The 22466-nt window shown below is 45.9% G+C and overlaps 1 long non-coding RNA gene across 4 annotated transcripts; it reads left to right on the plus strand.

Moving 5' to 3' along the window:
• Positions 1-234: 234 nt before the first annotated feature.
• On the plus strand, positions 235-9613 carry LOC146442816 (uncharacterized). Of its 4 annotated transcripts, none has more exons than XR_014849472.1 (5): positions 235-1317; positions 1640-4320; positions 5467-5619; positions 5791-5963; positions 9393-9613. It is a non-coding gene; the product is annotated as an uncharacterized LOC146442816 (long non-coding RNA). The 4 variants fall into 4 exon arrangements; XR_014849471.1 differs by lacking the exon at positions 9393-9613 and adding an exon at positions 7064-8429; XR_014849470.1 differs by lacking the exon at positions 9393-9613 and having other exon boundaries at positions 1640-3052; positions 4241-4320; positions 5791-8429.
• Positions 9614-22466: the final 12853 nt, after the last annotated feature.

Consider the following 22466-nt stretch of genomic DNA (forward strand, 5'->3'; position numbering starts at 1 on the left):
CCCCGCCGCGCACCGCCCCGGCCCCGCCCCGGCCCCGCGGCCAGCGGCGCCCCGCGCACCGCACCGCACTGCACACCGCACACCGTACCGCACAGTGCTCACCGCACCGCACCGTACCGCCCTGCCCCGCGCACCGCACCGCACCGCACACCGCACACCGTACCGCACAGTGCTCACCGCACAGTGCTCACCGCACCGCACACCGCACACCGTACCGCACAGTGCTCACCGCACCGCACCGCACCGTACCGCCCTGCCGCGACCTCCGCGGGGGAAAGGCTGCTCTGTGTCAGCTTCCAGGCGAACAGCACCTTGAGCGGCTCGGGGAGCAGCCCTACCCGGAGCTGCGGGCAGCAGGGCACCGGCTACCCAAGGGCTGGGGTGGCAGGTCTTGGAAGTTTGCCCACAGAGGTGTAAAACCGGGGGCTCTTTCCACCTCTCCTTTCCACCTCTCTCTCCTCTCAACCTCTCCCTTTCCAGTGGTTGAAACCCACTGCAAACTCACTGAAACCCACCGTAGAGGCAAGGAGGGAAGGAAGGAAATCCCAGACTGGTGAGTGGTTTCTCTGCCTCAGCGTGAGTCCCAAATTAGAGTGAATGGGCTCAAGTTCCTCACAGTCTGGTTCTGCTCCACTGTGGAAAAAATGGATGTATTTCCTAACGCTGATAGCCCTGAAAGAGACAATGTACTTTGTGGAATTCAACACATGGCTCTTACCGTGTTTTCTGGTTCTCATAAAACTCTTGGGGGCATGCTTTTACACCACCCTGCAGAGGTGTACCCTGTCCTGAGCCACCTGCTTTGTGTCCTGTTTCTCTGCTGAGTTCTCCCCGTTTGATTGGGAAGGGCATAGTCTTTTATGTCTTCCTAGATCAATTTGAAATTAAGCCCTCAGAGAACATGATTTCTCAGCCGTAACAAATGTCTTTGCCTGGCAGTTTATTTTATCTCCTCTAATACTCTGCTTGGCTTTCTGTGCACGGTAATAGTTCAGCAGGTTATGCAATTCCAAAAGGGATTAATGGATCCATTGTGATAAGTTATCTCTGTAGGGTTCTTGAAGCCAACAGGTGTGCACTAGTTTGCATTTGGGGAAAGGGTTAGTTGCTTCTGGGGCTGGGAACCTACCTGGAGAATACTCCACCATGAGCCCCTTTTGGTGTTACTGCTTAGATACCTGTAAGGGTCTCCCATGAAGATGGAAAAATTGCCACTTTCACCTTTAGGAGCATTCCAAGAAGTTCAGGACTAAGTGCAAGCCAGCTGGATCCCAGCCCCAAAATTTCTAGATAGTTTGGATGTCCTGCAGGACAAAGGTAGGGTGCTGTGGTGTGTGTGAAACGTTCCTTGGAAGGTGGGCTGAGTATGACTGAGGCTTTTCTGACAGCCTGTGCTTTACCTGGCTGTGAGGTGACAGGGCTGCATCTCGAGGGGGGAAGCTGAGGCAGACTGCAGCCCAGCTGTGGTTACTGTGGGCAGGCTCACCCCCTAGACCCCAGACCTTGTCCACACATCCCTGCAAGCTGTGGGGTCCTGCAGGTGCAGGTATTTGCCTGTGACGTGGAGGAAGGACACCCAGGGATCACCTCCATGCCTCCTTCTTGTTCCCATTTAACTGATATCACTTTCTGGCTGCAGGAGAAGCTCCTGTCTCCTCTCTCCACACCAACCATGCTTAAACACACCCTGTGTCTGCAGGAGGATAAGTCAATGCCAGCTGCATGTCTGAGCTGTGGTTCTCTTGTATTTCCAACAGAGGGGCAAATTCGTGGAAAGAGATGGAACTGGGGTGAGTAGAGAAGAGTGTGATGTGGCAGAGGACACTCAGAGACCTCCTCATTTCCAGCCCCACACTAGCATTCCATGAGGAATAAGGTAGAAATAAGGCAGAACCCCTTAGTCTCTGTGCTCCAAGCCCACTCCACAACCTGCTTTTCCGTAATTCCTCCCAACCCATCATCCTGTGGGGAGTCCTAAGGCACAGTTTGCTCACTTGCTCTGGGCTCGGAGCACATCCAGTTTGCTCACGTGCTCTGATCTGCACATGACCTGAGCTCAGCAAAGCTCAGCTGGGTCTGCAGTGCCTGTCCTGGGAGAAGAGCAAGTGCAAGGAGCCTCCCTGGCAGCAGTACAGGAGCCTGATATGTGATAGCCTTCAACAACAACTGTGAAAGAAGGATTGATGGGCTTGCCAGAATTCACAGAACGGGCAGCTTGGGCAGGGAAGGACTTGTGCTTCTAGGAATGGGCAAAGAGGTTCATCACCCACGAGGCAAGCCAGCCAGCCCTGCCCTGCACTCGGCAGGGGAGCAGGCAAAAGTCACCTCACTTCTAGCATCACTGTACAAAACTAGCCAATGTCCTTGTCTGAGAAATTGGACAGAGGAAGAGAGTTTTACAGTTCCTTCCCCCCACCCCTGCACCTTAACTGACAGCAAATAATGTGAACACCTTTTACCCATGAGACTTTTTAAGTCCCATAGCTGCTCTAGCTCCCTTCCCTACTGTTCCTGTGCCTTTGTAGATTTTATATTAAACCCCAGAAAACAGGGAAATGCACTTTTTTCCCCTTTACATCCAAGTTACTAACTCAAAAAAACCCTTATTTAGTAGAAGCTAGAAGTACTAGCAGGTCTTCAGTTGATAATGAATATCCTTTAAAGAACAAAGGCAGCTGAATAATGCAGCCTGGAGCCTGTCACATGTAATTCTTGTTAGTAACAATTTCTCCTCGCTGTTCAGGGGAGTGCAGTTCTCAATTTCAGAGCTTAAATGACTTAACCAGACTTTTTACGAGGACAGGCCATCTAGCAACCCTGACTGCAAAACAATGCAAGTTTCTAGAGCTGCTGGCTGTTGTCGATCAGTAACAACTCAGGAGCTCTTATAAAATGCAGATGTGATCTCAGTTCTTTCCCTAGGAAACAAAAACAATGAAATTTCAGCCTGGCCTGACTAGCAACTAATGAGTGCTGCCATCCTATCAACACAAGTTTGCCTTCTCTAGTGAAGCTCTTCAATCACACAAAAACACCTTCAGAAGAGACTGAGGTAGGTTTGTGATTCATGACTTGATGGTGCAGAGTTTTGGAATTGCATTAGTCATCTCAGACCTAAGTAACGAGCAGGGATTTCAAAAGCAGCATCTTCTATGTGTTCTGTTCCCCACCCCCTGAATCCCCGCACAAATAAAGTAGATTAAAAAAAAAATAAAAAAGAAAAATTAGACCTGAGTTTTTGCAGGAAAAGTGGGTCAGACATCTGAGGTCTCTTACTGTTAAAAACTTGCAGAAATCTCAGGTAAAGAAAGTACTTAACGGCCTCCTTACCTGGGCAAAACTCGTCAGGGATCTTTTAAAGTAAAGAGGTCACCCTTTTACTCATTTTATCTCAAATTGCTGAGTACCCTGGGAGCAGGAGAAAATGTGCAAGGCTTTTAAATATAGACTCCCCAGTTCTTGGAAGGAAGGAGGAGTCATTGATTGAGAAGGACTTGCCCTATCATCATTTAGGTTTTCTTGGATATTCACAGATTGTCCTTTTTTTTTCTTTCTTCTCCTAAGCTTGTTTTGGGCAAGGGAATATGTTAAAAATAGTATTCTCCTGAATCTTCTTGATCTGGGTGTGTTTACACATTGTAGATTAGACTAGTGAGATTCTAAAGGTGGGTGACCTGTAGTGCCTAAAAATTAGCTTTTTTTAAAAAGGAAAATTGAAAGGACTTTCATAATACTTGTATTTGTTAGATAAAAAGTGCATGTTGCTATAGTTTCTATTTTCTCTATGAGTCGTGCTCCACTCTGTGTAATTATCTGCTAGAATGTGTACTCTGCATGTGGTTTTAGTTAAAATTTCTTAAAACAAGGTCTTAAAGTCTGCATATTTTCAGCCTAGTCCTCTAATAACTCACATAAAATAGCATGTGTCCATCCTGCATGTGGACTATCTACTTATATCTTTTCAACTATTTAGCTTAGAGATTTTGATAGCATGTGTCAAGACTAATATTAATTTCTATTTTGCCATCACCTACAACAAACTAACAGATATAAAGGAAAGCTTCTTGTTTCACTTTTAAACTCCAAGAAATGAGGTCTGTGTAATGTTTGGTAGAGGGACTAAGTGAGGTTGCTTTCTTCGTTCTTGTTACTTGTGCCACAAATGATATAAGCTGAACTGGAGAGCACTTCTCTGGGAAAAAAAATAATGTTGTAACATCTTTTTATTCCATATTCACAGATTATCCCAACAATCATCACCTATAACCCAGTACACTTCTTGAGGATACCTGGTGGGATAAGTGGTACCTCACACTGCCTGTGAGATTCCTTCATTTAGTGACCAAGGGATTCCTCATATGGAAGCATTTGTGATCTTTTCCCTTTGGTGATGTTTGTTGCACAATGAGGTTGATCACTGCCAGGATAACAGCCTGGGCTTTGCTGGGAAATGTGATATAATAGGCATTCCTTGCAGTTTTTATGCAAACACCTTTTTTTCCCTAGCTCCCACTGGTGCATGTAAACTACTTGGCAAACAGTTAAGTGACTAGCTTTTTTTATTTTAATAACTTTTATGTCAGCTAGGGACTAGTTCTGGGTAAATTCTTCTTTGAAAGACGAAAGATTACTTTCAAACTTTCAAGACTTACAGCTTGGCAGTGATGGGAATACGATATATGTACATTTTTAGTGAAACTTTTCACTGCAAGTCCTGCAAAGCAATACCTGACCTCCAGAGACCTCATCTGGCCCCAGTTCTCCAGCACAAGTACAACACTTCTGCAGGATCCCCAAGGAGAGCATGAGGACAGGGAGAAAATGTGCCTACCACTCATGCCTGTGGAGAGATTTAGGAAAATACTTGATGGCTGGGTCACTCATCCCTTCTGCTTCTTATAAACGCTCTGTGGCTACAGCTGTGATAAAAGGGAAATTCCTGTGTATCCTTGATGCTGTTCCATTGCTTCTCGTAACGCTGGAGAAGTGAAGCCACTGCAAGGCTTTGATCACTCCTGGGGCACAGGAGGAATGCCAGCAGCTGCTCCACATTATGCTCCTGTGGCTGTGGAGATTTCCTCACATATCCTCAGCTTTCAGTGGCCATCCTGGGCCATCCCTGTCCCCATGCCACCCTGGCAGCAGTGCAGAGCCCCAGGATGAGACATTCCTTGGATTGGCACTGTCACAACCCTTGTGCCAGGTTCTGTGAGGTATTATGAGGTGCTTGGGTGCTCAGCAGAGTAACCCCTCTGGTTTGGTTTGCAGTCCCTGAGTGAGGCTGTGCCGGATGCTGAACCAGAAGCAGCAGGCACACAGAGAGTAGAGGAAGCAAATCTCAGGGCAAAATTAGGCAGGTTGTTTATGCACCACCACCATGTTTCCTATGGCACAGCAGGAGAGGGGCCAGCACTAGCAGCACAAGCCCCTCAAATATATCCTTTTTCCTTCTGGTGTCCACTTCAGGAGCTGAGTTGCTCCATTAGCGTCCAGGCAGTGTTACTTATGGGCTGAAAACCCCTGTGGAGGATGAGGAGCTCCTCTGGATGATCAGAAACTGCTGGGAAAGGGAAGGAGATGCTCAGTTTGAAAAAGCAATCCTCCTAATCCTTTGGAAAGGTAATCCTCTACTGCTTTACCAGGGTCATTGACATAGGCACTGTCTCATGAGCCTGCTGCTGTTTGGTCACTGTCTTCATGCTCGAGCTTGGCATTAGCAGCAAATTGAGCCAGAAGCCAGCTTATTTCTCTCCCTGACACTCTGTTCACTGATTTATCACTTTCTTCCAGCAACAGGGTCTCAGTTTTTGCTCCTGACTGTCTCTGCTCTGGCTCATGCCCAGCCTGGGAGCTGCTGAGCACTGCTCAGATCCCTGGCCAAAGGTCTGTAGCTGCATGGTGGCCTCTGGATTCCTCAGATACCAACCCTCATCATGTGGGCAGGCATTAACCTTCGGCCCTGAGTAAGTGTCCTCATATCTCACCTCACTTGGTCTGGGCTGCTATTTGATCCTGCCCAATGGAGAGCCCTTTCCTTTGGCATCCTGCAAATCTCAGCCCTGTCTTGATGATTTCCAGCATGCCATCCACCTGACAATGATGGGAAATGCCCTCTGTGCTGCAGCCAGGGCTGAGAGAGCAGTGGCAGCTTGAAAAGAGGTGATTTTGTGTTCACAGCCTCCCTCTGTATAGCGTCTCTTCCTCACCCAGAATAGGGATAGCCACTGTGGGAGGATACTGCCTGTATCATGCAAATAAGGTGTTTTGGGAGTTTGGTGGTTTTCTAACTCCTGATTCAGGGGCAGTGACTCACTGAGGGTCCCTTACTCAAATCTTGGGACAGAATTAGACTCATCACCAGACCTCAGCATGTTCCAGACCTTAGCACCTTCCAAAAAAGCGAGATTTCTCTTGTTTCCTTCTACTGCAGAACTTGGTCAGGGGTTCACCTCAGTGCACCACCGCTGCTCCTGCCAGCTGCTGTGTTTACTTGACACACAACCTCTCAGAGCTCCCGCGGGTCCATCCCGGGGCTGCACAGCAGCTCTCAGTTCAGCCCTGATGAATGATCGTTTCACTTCCCTGCGCTGCACAAACAGCTGTTTTCCATGTTACCTGCTGCAGGAGCCTCACTGGCACCTTGTTTCTTTCCTTGCCTCCAGCAACCAGCAGACACGAGTGACTGATTGCAGCAGGGCTGCAGCAGCACCTTCTCGCAGTTGGGACAGGGTGGAAAACAGCATTTTTACACAGCACACCACATGTCAAATGGCTGTGAGATAAAATAGCAGGGAGCAGGCACTTGCAGTTTTTTTTCCTTTTGAATTTTTTTTGCTGTTCAAAAAGGGGAAAGCAGCACAGGTTTGAAGATGAGGGTCCCAAAGTGACCAATCCCCTTTGGTCACAGCACTTTTCAGCTTCACATCCCCACTGGGGAAGCTCTTCCTTTGAAGAACTCACATCTCACTTGGGCGGGAGCCAATGTCACGAGGAGGAAACTATTAGCTTGTAAGGAGAACCCCACAGGTAAAGTCTGACCTCCTGCTGGTCTCTCTGCTTGCAGGTATTTCCCTTGGATGCTTCAAAACCAGATGGTGTTGTGGGTTTTGCTGGTGCCACCTGCTAGTGGGCAAAGCTCTGTGTCCAGAGGAATGGGAAATTTAGGAGAGCAGGCTTTAAAACATCCCATTGATGAGTTTCACACTACCTGCAGGATTTTTAAAGTGTGCCAGAGTGCTTTAAAAGGGCAGATGAGCTCATTTCTGTGTGGGTTAGTCCTTGTCCTGGAGCTGGCAGTGCTGGTGGGAGCAGAGTGGTGCTGCCAAGGGATGTGAAGCCCCACTTCAGTGTCTGTACTTTATCAGCAGAGGTTCTGTCAGGGCTGGTGGGATTTACAGCTGTGTTCAACTCTTCAGTCCTCATTTCTTAGCAAGGTGCTTCATGCAGACCACAGGGCTGGTTTTCCCTCTCAGTAGGCTCTCAGTTTGCAGTGGCCATTTCTGTCATCTGCTTTGCAGATGAAAAAAAATATTTTTTTCATCTTCTGCTTGTCTTCTCCCAAACTGCCACTGAATTTTTGCTGTTCACATGTACATTGGCAGATTGGGAAATCTCCTGGTGTATTGTGAAACATGCTTATCATATTCTGCCAAGCTCTGCCACTCTATCACTTCTCTTCCATACCACCTTGCCTTTGGAATTTCACTGTCAGGTTTATTCAAGCTTATGCCCAAATACCTACCTTTGATCAAAGTCCCATCCTTCTACCCTACCACCTTTCCACACCTTCTGTCATCTTGTGCACATGATGTTCACCTCCTCTCTCCAAGGCATTGTGCAGCATCTCTGCAAATCAAATGGTAGTGATCCAGTTTGGGATTAGGAAATAGAGAGAAGTGAACAATTCCTTGTTTGCATAAGCCTGGAAAAACTGTTGGGGCAGAGCTGGGGCTAGAACCCAGAATAAGTCATGGGAATACCTGTCTTAACAGGAAAGGGGAGCTTGTAGCAACTTCGTTTTCTGAGATGATTAGTTAAATCTCCTATAATTGGTTTAGTAAACACTACTAGATGGGAAACAAAACAAAATGTTCTCTTCCAGCTTTCGTAGGCTGCTTGGTATCTCTCACAGCCACATGGGATTAATGGTGGCTGTAGGGTAGGATTTTATCATAAAACTTTTATTAAATGTTTTAAAGCCAATTAAAGAGACATTGCCAACTTGAGCTTTCTAAGATTTTACAAAGCAAATTTTTTCCATTGTAGTCAAAGTGCCTTTGAAGTGCTAAATCCTGAAATTTTTAATAATTAAAGAAGTAAATAGCTATATATTTTCTGCTGATGCTGAACAAATACTGTGATAGCAATTCAGCTAGTCATGCACAGCACTGTTGTGGGCAGGCAGCGAATAAAACGCTCCAAAGCAGAAATTCATTTTTCCTATCTTCCTTCATTTACAGAAGTATTTTAAATCTTAATTAAAGCCTCATTAAGTGACATTTTAGACAGGATGGTTTGACTTCTCCTACCAATTCGATGATGTGTCTTTCAGATAAGCCTTTCTTAAAACCCTCAACTCTCCAAAGTGGGAAATTAGACCTTTTGTGAGTATAATCCTGATTATAAGAAAACCCATATGTCTGAATTGTTGAATTTCATTAAAAACCAAACTTCCATTTCAGCTATAGAGTTCCCCTTATTGCAGACATGGGTGTAAAATGTCCTTTTTCCCCATGGAGAGCGTTCAGCCTGCATTTCAAGGAGCAAGCAGCCCTCGACAGGAAAAGGATCTGCAGGGCTCAGAGTGCAGGGTGACAGTGCCTGGTGATTTCCTGCACTCTAGCAGGGCTGATGTGAACTTTGGGGATCTCAGCGAGGCTGGAGGTGAGCAAGCCTTGGCACAACGTCACCTCCTGGGCTCACAGCTCATTGCTCACCCACAGCTGGGACCTGACAGGCTTTTTTTGGTCTCTGTTTTGTATAAATCTTCGTCACTCTCGCACTTCATCTGATGTGACTAACACGCATGGTTTTTCTCTGCTCTCTCCCCTGAGGAAGGTGGGGGGAGACTTAGTGTGGGCAGTGCAGTATTTCTGCTCCGCTCGGGTTATTTTAGAAACAAACTTAAAAACATATGTTCATTTCAGTTCGTTTATGTGACAGAGACAAGGTCGAGGAGATATGCCTGGAAAGTGTAGCTGAAACCTCCCTAAGAGCTGGGCTGTGCTCAGGGATCATGTTACATGGAGTTTATTGCAGGCTGGTATTTAAATTCACTATAGCCTGCCCCATCATTGTATTTTAAAGGTCCCTTTCTTTTACAAATCTCTTCATTTTGTCTCTCTCTTTCTCCTTTTTTTTTTTTTTCATTTTCCATTTGTTGTTCCTATCAGGACAATTTCATTTCTCGAAATACTCTCTGCTCTGCAGAAATCATCATCTATACGATAGAAAAACATTTGTACAAACCTTGACAGCCCAAATTTTCTCCTTATCCAGATCCCTCTTTGTGTTGCATGTCGTGTCCTTCCTCCACAATTCCTAAATTTCCACAGCTGGTGAGGCAGACTGTACCCTCGAAATACACACATGTTAATAAGGCAGCAAACGGTGATGGAAGATTTCCCCATGAAAAAGTGAGGATTGGCAAGTCTGGTTTTCATTCTCCATCAAAGCAAAAGGAGAGTTTTGTAAATGATGGTGGGAAGAAACCCGAGGCGGGGAGATTTGGGGAGATAAAAGCTGTCTGCTGGGGAGGGAGGTGAGGGGGCAATTGGCTTCAAGCCACAGCTCAGCTGGGCTGCATGTAGAGCTGAAGCCCCTGCCTCTGAGAGCTTGCTGGCTGGGGCTGTTCCCCTCTTGACCAGCATTTAAAGAGGTAGAAAGTCAGAGGAAAAATGAGAAAATAAATGGCGATTAACTTAATCATGAGAGGAGACCACCCCAGTGTGATGCAGGAGACAGGAGGTCAAGCCCTTGCTGAAATCTGTCACAAAAAGGAATTAAACTTTCTCCTTCGTGTTCTCCTCCAGTGCTGTAATCCCTGTGACTGCCAAAGCTCATCCTGCTTGTCAGTAGCCAGATTTTTCTTGGGGCTGGGCACTTCCAGCCACTCCTGTTCTTCTTCTGAGGAAAAGTTTCCATAAAGTGCTTCCCAACAATTGCAGGAATGCAAAAAAGATTTGATGAAGATGGTGGTTCTCTTGATTACACCTCTATGCAACATCTTCTGGTCTTTTGCATGAGTACAGTTCAAAGCTTGACTTAAAAGGGGGGAAAAGAGGCAAATTGTGATTTTTGGAGGGGTTTTGGTAAAGTCTTGCACTTTGTTGCTGTGGTGGTGCTGTGGAAATGTGATTTGTGGGTCCAGGGAGAATCTAAGTTGTGAAAAAAAAAAATATCTGAGATTTCTGGTAGGAGCACATAGTTCTGAGCACTCCTTTTGACTTTTCCTCCTGTTGATACTGGTGGGGATGTGGTTAATTTTAATGGGAACAGGATCAGTGTATAAACCATGATAAGCCTTCACCAAATGAAAACTGGAAAATATCTACTGAACCACTTTTGAAATGTCTGGATGTAAGTAAAAGGGATCAGAGTCCTGTTTGTTGCTCAGAGGATGTATTTGACTCAGTGGACTAATAAATTTTCCCAGATTTTCTTTAAAAAGTTAGTTAAAATGAAAGGTCAGTCCCATTTGTAAACAAAGCTGTCAGAATTTACTGTTAAGTGAAAGCATCAGGGGCTTTTGCAGTGCTTTCCTCTGTGGCTGAGTGCCGGCACAGTTGCTTTTTAGAAAGCTTAGTGCATATGATTCCTTTTTATTAGGAAATAAACAGAAAAGACATGCCAATCAGTAGCTTCACAAGGTCCTCGCTGCACTATCAGTGTCAGAGCTGTGCAATAGCCTCCTGATGAAATGGGAAAGCAGACAAGTTGTTTTCAGGCACTGTGGTAGAAAATTGAAGCTCTGGCCAGCTTAGTGAAAGGTTTATGAACCTTCTGGGGAGTCTCTGCTACGTTTGCCCAACCTACACTGCTTTTTTTCACTGATTCTTTGGAACCAGGTGAAAATCAGTAGTTTGAGGCTTCAAACCAAACTGAAAAGAGGAGAGAGGGATGATCTGAGGATGGGAAGTCTTGTACAGATGCCTGCAAAACCCAGAGCAGCTGTTTGCTGTGTTGCTCTGGCAGGAATGCTGCGCAGAGCAGGAGGAGGGGTTGACTCACAAACTTTTGGGTGAGGACATCCTACTCCATCTCCCCCTGCTCTGTGGCCGATGCTGGCAGTGCTGCCTAGTTCTGTTCACATTATCTGCCCAAACTAGAGGTCTCTGAGGTGGGTGAGCACCCTGCAGCACAGCAGAGATCAGCTCTGCTTAGGAAGCCACCAGCTCAGCAGCTCCAGGAGTGGGATTGCCTCTCCAGCTATCCCAGATTGTTTTGCCACAGCAATGCCAATTTCAGCACAGCTAACATTCTGCTTTTTGGGCAGGACCTGTGGCTGTGCTTTCATCCTTTAAGGCTGTGGCTGGAGTGCTTTGCATCTCACTGCTGTGCCTTCTTCGCTTTTTATATAATGTGCATGGTGTCATTTTACTAGAACAACGCTTCTTGGGCACTGCTGTAACCAGAGATACCCTGACCTTACTGTCACATGCTGGCTATTTCTTGTGCCAAAACAAAAAGGTGAGAAAATAGAAACTGAAGGGATACAGCAATCGCCATGTAGGTATTTGCAGTTCTCTCTCCTGAGCCTGTAAATAATCTAGTTCGTGGCAATGTTGCTGTTTGGGGTCTCTGCCTCGTTTCTGCTTGGCAACTGGCTTTGGAGAGGCTCGGGGGGTTTTATTTGCTTTTTCAGGAGAGAGAAAAAAGATAAGGGGGGTTAGAGTGAGGCTGTGGTGAGGCTGCAGCACCCTGGCTGGGAGCATGGCTCACCCTCCACGTGTGCTCGGGGAGGCAGCCAGGTTCCCAGCCAGGATGGACAGCCAGCTGGGAAGAAAAGGATAGCCCAAAAGGTTATGTGGTCACACGGCCAGGTTTTCCTTGGACTGGCCTTCAACCCCCTGTCCCCATCACCTTTCCTGGGCTGGGCTGTCCCTCGAGGCTTGTGAAAAAAAAAAAAAAAGAGCTACACCTTTCCAATTGAAGCTGTGTGTTTAAGCAGGTTTCCAGTAAACTAGTGCATGTGCCTGGACTCTTGTTTCAGCATGAAGTTTTTCTTTATTTTTTTTTTCTTTTGACTTTTGTGTCATTTTAGCTTAGGAAAAACAATTAGCAGACTGCAATTAATATACCATTTTCATACCTCATAAAAAAAAATGCATGATATGGTATTTAAGCTTGTAGAAAATCATAGTAGACAAAGCTTGATGAACTTTGGTTCCTTTCCAGAAAGGTGAAGAGGGAAAGATTTTTCTTGGACCTGTTTCTGCAGAGTGAACCCCAGGCAATTTCTGCTGTGCCTCACTGTACCCAGGCTCCCTCCTATTATATCAGAGTGTGGTGCCTTACAGCAGCTCCCAAGACTTTAGCTGTGACCTCTTAGAGAACATATTTGTGCTTCTCTGCAGAGAAACTCAAGGATGGGAGAGTGCAAATGTCTGGCATTTGAAATTTCATTTCAGTGTTCAAATTTTAGAGAAGTATTTCTATTAAGTACTTAAGAGTCTGTTGACACACAAAAAAATCACTGGAATATTATGGGAGAGTGACTTCTCGTGTGTCCTACCAGATGAGGAAACCTCATAATAGCCCAAAAGCTTTTCTGGAATCCCCAGTTAAGGGGATATAGCTTTTGTGGTGGTCATCTCTTGGTTTGAAGAGAGCTGATTTCTTTGAAGGCTGAGTTCCACTTTCTAGTGGTTTTCGTCAAGGCTGATAGCTCTTCTTAAGAAGAGCTCTGGCCACTTCAAAAAGGGTAGAGTCACTGTTTTTCTTCCAGCTAAGCAAATTAACTGAATTTGCACACTGCAAAACCCAGGTACATTTGCAATTGCATCACCAACACACAGGGAAAATTTCCATTTTCTTGCCCGCTCTGCCTTTGAACCACAAAGCATGGAACCCAAAAGGATACTGCCTGAACTTCCCAAGTTCTGTGCTCTGCACGGATGGTTTGGCATTGTCAGGCAAGCAGAGGGGCTTTGGCATTGTCATTGTCAGGCAAGCAGAGGGGCTTTGGCATTGTCAGGCAAGCAGAGGGGCTTTGGCATTGTAAGACAAGCAGAGGGGCTTTGGCATTGTCAGGCAAGCAGAGGGGCTCTCCCTGCAGTGCATCCCCTCCGAATCATCCCCCAGCTGCCTGTCCCACCCGAGCACCTCTCTGGCTGAATGAACAGCAGCTGTTCATTAACAGGGACCAGAGATCCGGCGCTGGCCATAGGAAGGAAAAGCCCCAGAGCACACTGCAGTAGCCTTGTTCTCCCTGCACAAAGCTGCTCTCTGTTTCACTGTGCTATCAGACCCTCGCTGGCGTGCAAATGCCCTTCGTTAGGGTTTGCACGCTGCCTTACAGGAGCCTGCAGCTCAAAAGGAAACAACAAAACCTGCTTGTGGTAATTTGCTGTAATGGCACTGGAAGTTGGTTTAATCAGGGGGAAAAATGATTGGGGTGATTATGCTCCAGTGTAGAGCTGGAAGGAGGGGGACAGGCGGGCGCTGAGGTGGTGACTTCACCGGTGACTGGGGAGGAGATGGATTATTTGCAAAATCTGAGCCTGACATGGCTCTACCAGAATGCAGCCTGCTCCTGAGACACAGATCCTTATATGTTTAATGGGGTGCTAGAGCAGAACCTGAAATATTCCCTCACATCCCCCCGTTGTGGATCATTCCAGTGACCATCTGGTGCCCCTCTTTTATTATTTTTTTAAAGACGCCTTTGCGTCCCGCGCGTTTCTCTGTGTTTACCCTTTGGGCCCCTGCCTGGCAGAGAGCCACGGAATGTGCTTGGTGTCCTGTCCTTTCCCAACCCAGCAAAACACCCAAGGCTGCAAGGAACAAAAAGCCGAGGTGTTTCCTCTCCCACCTCACCAGGAGAGCCTCGTCTCACCAGCTGCGAGAGCAGCCTTTGCTGGGAAGGTGGGAAGAAGTACAGAAGAAGGTGGTGAGAGTTTGTACAAACAGTACTTTTATTCCTGGCGAGGTTCTTAGCACTTATTTTGGTGGCTTGCTCAGATTTGCATACTTGAGTGGCGACAGCAGCCTGGTATCAAAGTGGTGGGAGAGAGAGTTAGGAAAGAACTTTTCTGAGTGAAGAAAAGATAATTCCTTTCATGGGTCTAAGAGCTGAAAGGCTTCCCAGCTGAGGCACCATTTTCCCTGTGTGTTGATGCTACAGTTGCAAATGTACCTGGGTTTTGTAATGTGCAAATTCAGTTAATTTGCTTAGCTGGAAGAAAAGCAGTGACTTTACCCTTTCTGAACCGACCAGAGTGGAAGTCTATATTTTAACCTTAAGAAGAGCTACCAGACTTGAGGAAAGCCACTAGAAAGTGGCAAAGAATGAGGAAGATCTTCTGCCAGGAGAGGTATTTTGGAGAGGGGATGGAGCTGGGATGATTCCCAGCTCTGGACAGGCCTTGCTGTGCTGGCACAACACTGCTCTATGAATTATCTGGCAAGCTAAACCAGCTGAACTGTTTTAAGTTCACCTTGTTTCAGTGGCCTTTTGCGGGGGCATGAGTACACAATATTCTAGCTGTCCTATCTTTTGCTTTGTCACCTTGATGATGTTCTTACTCCATTTATTTAGCCAACATATTTTGGCCAACAGTACATTGAACTCTGCTCCAGGAGGCCTCTTTGGTTCAGGTGCCACCACAGCTTCTCTGGGAAGCAAGTCAGGATTTTTCTGGTCAGCAAGAGTGCATTTGCATTTGTTCTCTGTTGTTCCTCTTCCCTTATCTCTGTTTGTATGACGTTACCATTCAGGGTGTTCCTGCACTCGTCCCATGTTTGTGTGGTGCCCAAAAAGTTGACACTTCTGTAAGCTTGTGGTCTGTGTGTCATACAAAAAGTGCCAGAGAGAGTGGCTAGAGAGTGGCTAGAGATTGCTATAAAGGTCTCAACGCTGTATTTTGCTCTCCTAAATGAAATTCCTATTGCAGATCCTCCTCCATGCCAAAGTCAGGAATCTGTGTGAAAGTGTCTTCACTCCATGTGTGTTTATTGTCAAAGTCCTTCAGGCTTTGTTTGACTATTTTGATGTGTCCAGTTTCTTATCTGATGCTTTCTGGTTACCTTTCCAATTCAGGGACAAAGTCCAAAGAAAGATTGGCATGTGCTTACGGAGGGTGGAGTTGGCAGAGAAATGGTTTAGCTCTGCCCCCTTTTTGATTGCAAAGTTGGCCTTGTAAAATGACTCCAGCTGGGGTCTGAAAGAGAGAGAGAGAGAGAGTTTCTGCATCTTCCCAAAGTGTTATTGTCACGGTGCTCAGAGGAATATGTCTCATTTTCAATTAGAGGAGCATGGCTGATCCTTCTGTGTCACTGTGGTACCAGAAGGAGAATAAACTGCAGGCGAAAGTCTCTCGTGGCTCTTTTCATGACCTGTCCTCAGGGATGTCCAGGGTTCCAGGTCCCACACCATCCCCAGGTTTAAAGATTATTCCTTCTTGCCCTAATCCCCAAAAAACTCCATTGTGTATACTCTGTGCTCTGCCAGCTTTAATATCTATTTGATTTTGTGAGAGAACACAAAAGAAAGCCAACTCAAGCTTTGGAAGGTGACTCAGAGGCCTTACTGAGCAGGGACTTGACTGGAAGGCAGAAAACTCCACTCTTACCATCCCAGGACAGGTTTAAAGCACCTAAGGGTGTCCTGGCTGGTAATATTTAACAAGTGGCAAGGCTTGGATACTATGCAAGAATGGAGGGAATCTGAGAAGGTTTATTTAAAAAAATTGTGTTTTCTTAGTAGGTGCTTGTGATCTGCCATCTGTCTGGAGCAGGAGCAGCTCAGAGTCAACCATGAAATACCTGAGCAAGAGAGCAGGAGATCTTGTGGTGATTATTAATGGAATATTTGTAGCTGTGTCCAGGCAATTGACATGAGGAGTTATTCACAATACCCCCTGTTGGCAGAGAAGTTATTGAATGAGGAGCAAAAATTGTTAGGCAGGAGGTTAGTGGTTGTTGCTTTGACTGGGGACCAGAAAGGAAATCCTCCCTGGGGTCATTTACTGAACTCTCCTGACACTCTGCTAGAGCAGAACTTACCTCAGCTCTCAACTGGTCCTTCTGTCTCAGCTGGGAATGCCTGAAGTGCTGGTGATTATTTGATTCTGTGAGCTGTGACCCAAGCTGCTAGTGAGTGTCAGTCTCAGAAGACAGCTGCATTTCTCAAACAAAAAAATTTCCTTGAGAGCCTTTTCTAGTCGCTAAACAACACATCAAGCTGATTTTTCCATGTTTCACCAAAGCTGCAGAAAAAGCAGTGTTTTTTAACCGTGTTCCTCAGCCATTGCTTTGATTTTGGAAAATTCATTAACAACAACAACAACAATAACAGAAAAAAGTCATTCTAGTGAGCTGAATAAAGCTGAACTGGCAAATCACAGATACCCAGAAGAAACAGTGTCCTGTTTATAAGGAAAGAGTGTGGTTGCTGTGGTCAGACAGCTGGGCTGCAGGCCAGGCCATGCCTCCTAAACATATTTTATGTAACCTCATGTCACAGGCAGGATGTGGGGAATGTAAGATTTTCTCTTCTGAAAGGTGAGGATCGTTCACAGAGAGCACAGACAGGTATTGCTCCCCTGGCAGCTGCTCTGCCTTACACCCATGGAACCTCTGTTTCCTCATCAGGGTGTCAGAGGAGATTTCTAGACCTGCTGGGGTAAGGATTGATGCAGATCCACCTTGGTGGCTTTCCCCAGGCAGTCAAAAGGGCAAAGAGAGGCCTGAATTAACCCATTCTTCCCAGCCAGCTGTGAGCCCTTCAGGTACATCTTGCCTAAGCCCAAGGTGTGACTGCAGCACAGAAATAATGGGTGCAGCTAACGTGGTCTGGAAACTGTGAGAGTTCCTGGAGAATCCCTGCTCCTTCCCTGCTGCTGGTGCTGCACAGGGGGGCTGGAAGAGGCTGTCAGGGCTGCAGGAGCACCTCTGCTTGGCTGGCTGGAGCTGAGGGGACGTCTAGTGGTGATATTTTAAGATCCAGGTTTGCCTTTAACTAGAGGCATCTCGTTTTTCCACTAGGAAAACTGCTGCAGCTTCCTTGGAAGTGATGGGCAGAGTCAGCAGTGAGATGAAAGGTGTCTTGTGTCATTTTTTCCCTCGTGAAAGAAGCTGCCAAATTTAATTAGTGGATGAAGGCAAAGCTCATCTCAGTTAGTGCAGCAAACCCTGTGATGGTAGTGGAGCTTCCAAATGCAGAATGGGCATAACTGGTGTGAAACTGATGCTGTGCTCCTGATGTGGCCTGAGGGGTTTTATTCTGCATTTCCCTACTCAGGTGGTGACCTGAGATCATAATCTAAAGTAACTTAAACCTTGTTATTTGAATTTTTTAACGTGAATACAAAGGATATGTGAAGCATTGATGGCTTAGACAATGCAGTGAGACCCTGCTGTGTGACACAGACATGCAGGATCAGCTGCTGATTTCTCAGTGCAGTGCATTGGTTTTTGCTGTCACATATCACCTCCCCTTGGACAATAACTGGGGCCTTAGTGTGGGGTAAATCTAAAAGAGACAACCCAATTTTCCCCCAGTGAGATTCTCCCTGCTATACAAGTGCAAATAGTTTAATTGAACTTCTTTTGTGGTTTTGGAGGGATTTTTTTTTTTCTGATTTTTGTTTTGTTTTTTGATTGATTTTTTTGTTTGTTTTGTTTTTGTGGGTTTTTTGTTTGTTTTGTTTGTTTTTCTGTGCGGGGTTTTTTTTGTGTTTTTGTTTTGGGAGGGGCTGGTAAGGTACTTGTAAATCCGCAGGATTTAATTCTACCTTTTGCTGTTCTGTGACTTTTCCAAAGCTTGTGAGGTACTGAATATGGGAAAAAATTAGCAAATGCCTTTTTACTCATATCAGCATGCTCTGCAAGGGCTGCTTTTCCATTGTGACATCCTCTCTTCTAGCCTTTTCTCTCTCATCTGTCACTACTCTGGGCAGCACTGCAAACAGCTAACCCCTGGAGGAGAGGGTGGTCCCTCTTATTTGGGAGAAAACTTCCATTTTCTGGGTAGTCTTGGAGTGAGTTTGGAAGCATCTTGTTGATTTTGTGAAGGACCTTGTCCTTTGCTACTTTTTGACCCAGCAAATCAATCTGGATTTCCCAGCACATTGCTCTGCTTTCCCAGCTTGATGGACAGCTCAGATCTGCCCTGGCAGTGTGTGAGTGAGGGTGATATTTGTGTGAACAATGGAAATCTTTTCCCCTTCCTTGTGAGAGCTCTGCACAGTGTGCATTTCCCGTGCTGTGCTCATGCAGAGGGGATTTGTGCTGTTTGCAGGTGATGCTCAGGGGATCTCTCCCTGCATCCCTGGCTGCTGCTGCTGCTGCATCCCTGCCCATCCCTGCTCCATGGAGCAACAGTGCCAGCTGCTGGCTGCTGCTCCTGGCCTGCCAGGGACTGGGATCACCTTCATTCTGGGGTTAGTGCTGCCTGAAACACAGCAGTGTCCCCTTTGCTGATGGTTAGCCTATTTAGCAGTAATACCTCACTTTGTTAGTCCTTCTTCCCATACCAAATTTTTAAGTTCATTCCTTCTCACCTCCCAGATATTTCCAATTACCTTTTAATTTCTTTAAATTTATCCTGTTCCTATTCAACTCTTAACAAATTCTTCCTTACTTATCCTTTTTCCTAAGACATGTACCACATGTACTAAAATCCATTCTGTTGAGTTAGAATTTACAAAGATTTGCCTCAGTAAAAATTCTACAGTTGGTGGCAAGCTTGCTGTGAAGAGATGTATTCACACACAACTACTAAATCCAATTCAGCTGCTAAAATCCAATTCTGCTGAGCCCAGGTAAGCCTCAGGTTACCTTTCCTGGCAGCATTTCTAATTGTTAATGTTGGTTTAAAGTGTCTCTCCTGTTCCCCAAGGCTGGCTGCTCAAAGAGGGGAGAATGTTTCTGCTCTGAGCAGTGGAGGGCCATGAAAAGTGTCCATGAAAAGTGTCCTGCGCTCCCAGAAAGTTTTTTAATCATTCAGTTGTGGCAGCAATTTGCCAAATACATGTTTGAGATACTCATATTTGTATAGCCACAATGAGCTCTGGGGAAAATGAGATGGTGGTTTGTGTATTTCTGCACAGAGTATCATGCACAACTTTTGGTCAGGGGGAAAAAAATAAGGAAAAGAAAAGGGGAGGGTAAGAAAAATGAGATAATCTACAGCTGTAAATGTAAGTGTCATTTTATTCAAATTTCTGTGAAATGTTTCAATTAAAAAAAATATTTTGTTTGGGTTTAGTTTTTCTTTTCCCAATAAGAACATCAACTGGAAAAGACAAGTTTTTTCTTGAAGTGTTTTCTGTGAGAAGGGGGTTACAGTGTTTGCAGGATATGACAGTAGAGAGGACACTTGGATGGGGAGAAGGAAACTAGGGAAGGAAAAAACTGTAAAAAGAAACAATTAAGAGAGCTTTTCAGAGAAAGGGGAACCACAGTGAATGGGTAAAGCAATAAACCTAAGATAGATTATCAGGGGAATTTTGCAGAGGGAAAAAAGGGAGGGGTAGGAGGCAGCCAAACAAACTGAAAGTGAGTTTGATGAGTCTTGAGGGTTTCTGTGGGTTTCTTGCATCTCCCTAAAGGCCATTTTTTACTTTCTCCCAGCCACAAATGTTCTTCATTATTTTTGGAACGGAACATGAGAGGAAAACTAATAAATCAGCTATTCTTAAACCTGTGTGACAAGCCCAGGCTGAGGCACAGGTGGACCACAGCCACAGGAGGTCTCTTAAATCAAAGCTGGAGAACTTTGGAAAAGCCAGCAGGTTTAGCACTGCTTCCAGCCCTCTGTTACTCTTTCAATCATGGAGTGTTTTGGGGTTTGCATAGGAAAATCTAAACCAGGCAAAAGAGAAAAAATAAAAAAGGAAGCAGCATTTTGATGCTGCCTTGATAGACAAGAACATCAGAACTCTTCCTGTGGAACTGAAACTTCTGTAAAGAATTTCTTCCTTACATATGATCTAAACCCACATCTTTCAGTATGTACTGATCTGTTCTAATGACAATGTCTTGAGTTTTTATTACTGATTAAATAATTAAGCTCAATGTCATGCCATTATTTACTATTTTTTAATTAAACAATTTTTTTTTTCCAGGACATGTAGTTGCAATTTTCAGAAGTCTTGTGCTAACCAGGCACTGATTTATTTTACTTTCACACAGACAGGTGTTCCTCCTGAAATGTTTATTTCCCTGAATAAAGGGAGCAGACTACATGATTCTTATCCACAGCAGGCCTTTGCCTCTTACTTAAAATACATAGTTACCATATATACCATACCTAAAATATATTCTTACCAGCCTCTTACCTAAAATATACTGTTATATGTATAATATGTTATTATGTTAATAGGGAAATTTCATGGAACAGGGCTGGAAAAGCTGAGCAGCCCCGATGGAGAGAGGAGGATGCAGAGGAGTGCAGCTCAGGGATGTGAGGCTGGGGAAGGCACAGGGCTGTGTGTGGGAAAACCAGCCATGGGTTTTGCCTGCCGTGGGAGATGTGGGGACAGGTGAGGTGGCTGTGCCTGCTGTCCCCGCAGTGCTGCTGGAAGCCACGGTGCCGCTAGATGTCCCTTGTCACCCGAGGGAGGCAGGCAGCTCAGCCCCATCCCTGCACTCCAGGGATGTGCGATGAAGTGTTACAGAGAAATCTGTGATAAATAAGGAGAAAAGCTGTGTCTATATTAAAAAAAAAAAAAAAAAAAAAAAGTCTTATATTGGCCTGGCATGGATAGCAAGGAGAAAGTTACTTCTTTAGCCACTTTAAGTTTTGTTGGAAGGTACTCCATCATAGGGAGAATTTTGTTTTTTAGAGGTATTTACAGGGCAGTTCAGTATTTCTTGGGAGAAAAGAAGTCATGCTATGAAATGCTGGTTTGGTGAGCCTAACACTGAGGTTCAGCTCACCTTTCCCTGCTGCCAGAGTCCTGTCTGGTCCAAGCTGGGGTCCTGGCAGCCTGCAGCAGGAAAAACCTGTGGGTTTTCTTGTGTCTTAGTGGCTCTGCCATTTTAGCATCCTTATGTAGAAAAAGGCCAGAAGAAGAGGTCACTTCTGTGCAGAACTCAGCCCCTCCACCCCACTGGTGCAGTCCTACAGCCAAAGGCTCAGCATGGCCCTGCAGACAGGGAAAAGGCTGGTGGGAAAGGGGAGCTGGACTGGTGTGGTGGTGTGGCTTGGAGCAGGCAGAGCAAAGGGCAAGCATGCTGGTTATGAGTGTAAAAACCCCTAAATTTTATTGTGTTAAACAAACTGTGTGTGACACAGACATCTGGGGAGAATTTCCCATGCTTTCTAGTGTGAATGGAAGGAAAGAACAGTGGTGCTCACTTAAAACTGGATTTTTTCCCTAGTACCATGCAAAAAGTCCCAGGGAAACCTCCCAAACCTGCCTGTACCTGGCCCTTCAAACCTTTCCTCACCCTTGGCAGCCCCTGGGTCACCCAGCACCCAGTGGGGCTCTCACTGCCCAGCCACAGGAGTCATGTTTGTCCCTCTGGCCAGCAGAGCTGCTCCTGCCACGCCACACCAGCTGGACAGCTGGGCTTGAAGGGCAAACTCCAACCCCAGCAGTGTGCCAGTCTCTGCAGAGCAGCATAACTCCTGTAAGAGTTCATTCCTCCCCGTGCCCTAGGTTTGGGGGTGTTTTCTCCCCAGTGAAGCTGTGTTTCCATACGTCCCTCTGTCCCATGGCATCTGTGCCACTCTGCATGCCTGTGCCCTTGCACAGACTGCTCTGAGCCCATGCTGGGCAGTGCCCTGTGTGCCTGCTGCACATCCCAGGGCTGTGTGGGCAGTTGGGATGTTCTAAACTTCCCTGGAAGCAGCTAGAGAGCTTCAGCTTCAGCTTCAGTGTTATGGGCTTTGCTCCAATGTGAGGGATAACTGAGTCACCAGTTTTTCAGGGTGTGCTGCTGTGCTGTGTGGCTGCACCAACCAAGCTCTTGTGTAGCCACAGTCATATCTGCCTGCCTGAATGACAGAAATTAGGTATTTGCTGCTTTCTACTTCATTTAACCCCCTGGGAGCCTGTGGGGCTCATCCTCCTCGTGCACCAAGGTGTCCCCATGTGCCACTTACCTTCTTCACCAGTAATCCCTGTCACTAAATCTCTTAATGACACAGGGACTGCACACAGATTATTGTCATCATAATTTGGCCAACGTAGCCTTTAGTACTAATGGTGGTGTTGGAGATGGAAAACCCAGCTTGATCCTCAGGTCCCTGCTGGAAAGCAATAAAATAAAGAGGAACAAAATCTGTGTGTGCATTT

This window comes from Lichenostomus cassidix, chromosome 1Ab, assembly GCF_008360975.1.
Source record: "Lichenostomus cassidix isolate B80296 chromosome 1Ab, HeHo_3.0, whole genome shotgun sequence".
NCBI lineage: Eukaryota > Metazoa > Chordata > Aves > Passeriformes > Meliphagidae > Lichenostomus > Lichenostomus cassidix.